Raw genomic sequence first — 1,374 nt, forward strand, 5'->3', positions numbered from 1 at the left:
TCCCTAGTTAAACAAGAATAATAACAAGAGGAAAATCCATTTATTTATATTGTTTATGCCATAAGTGGAATCTACATCCCTAAATTCAATCTTTAGTGAAATTTCTCCATTTGCATTTAACATTGATTAAACCAGATTTGTAGACAATAGCATTATAATTTTCTTGCTCAGATTTATTGTAAGTCTAAATAATAGAGAAAAATAAGGGCCTAGTACTTGTTTAATTTGCTCCTCGTGGGATCGACTCGATACATACCTTACATTACGATTTCGGCCTGTATACTTGCACTCAATGGGTATAAAATCGAATTTAAACTTGCATTGATAAAAAAATCCCATCAAGTTTTTTGCGCCGTTGCCGGAGAGCTGCAATATTAGAGCCTAATCATCTCTATTAAGTTAGATATTTTCATTGTTTTTATTCAAGTTGTTTATAGTTGATTTTAATAATTAAAACTGTAAAATTTCTCTTGTTTTTATTTGTAGTGTATGCACCGATCAAATCGAGAAGTTGCACTTTTCGATCCTGAAATTGAAAGGACACTACGGAGACAAAAGAGAAATACATCGCATCAAGAGGAACAAGAGGTTTGGCAGCTGATAGAGGAAATCTTGATAGAATTACCATTTGAGGAAGAAATGGCGGAAAATGAACCAAATAGGCGAATTCTACGAGATTTTGCTTTACCGGGAACACAAGGTTCTCAAACTAGCATCGCAAGACCAACGGTAAAGGCCAATAATTTTGAGATTAAACTATCACTGATTTAAATGGTACAACAATCTCAATATGGAGGTAATGCTACCGAAGATCCAAATTCTCACTTGTCAACATTTCTTGAAATTTGTGATACAATTAAGTTCAATGGTATTAGTGACGATGCAATTAAATTTCGATTGTTTCCATTCTCACTAAGGGACAAAGCCAAGGTTTGGCTACAATCTCATCCTCCAAACACTTTTACTACTTGAGCTGAATTAGCTAAGGCGTTTCTAAATAAATTCTTTCCACCTGAAAAAATTGTTAAACTTAGAATGGATATAACTAATTTCTCTCAACAGGAAGGAGAGACATTGTATGAAGCTTGGGAGCGCTATCGGGAACTGCAAAAAAGATGTCCTCATCATGGTTTACCAGATTGGCTAGTAGTCCAAACATTTTACAATGGTCTCACCTATCCAACAAAGACGCATGTAAATGCGGCAGTGGGAGGAGCATTGATGGGAAAGACAGCTGAGGAAGCTCAACAATTGATTGAAGAAATGGCTGCTAACAACTACCAATGGGCAAACAAACGAGGTAATACAAGGAGAACCGCAAGTATGCTTGAAGTAGATATCTTGAATATGTTAAGTGCAAAGATGGATAATGTG

At 35.4% G+C, this 1,374-nt stretch overlaps 1 non-coding gene across 1 annotated transcript; it reads right to left on the minus strand.

Moving 5' to 3' along the window:
• Positions 1–1,026: 1,026 nt before the first annotated feature.
• LOC113719809 (small nucleolar RNA R71) lies at positions 1,027–1,133 on the minus strand. Its single transcript, XR_003455051.2, has one exon. It is a non-coding gene; the product is annotated as a small nucleolar RNA R71 (small nucleolar RNA).
• Between the last annotated feature and the right edge of the window lie 241 nt (positions 1,134–1,374).

Source organism: Coffea arabica, chromosome 11e (assembly GCF_036785885.1).
Source record: "Coffea arabica cultivar ET-39 chromosome 11e, Coffea Arabica ET-39 HiFi, whole genome shotgun sequence".
Lineage (NCBI taxonomy): Eukaryota > Viridiplantae > Streptophyta > Magnoliopsida > Gentianales > Rubiaceae > Coffea > Coffea arabica.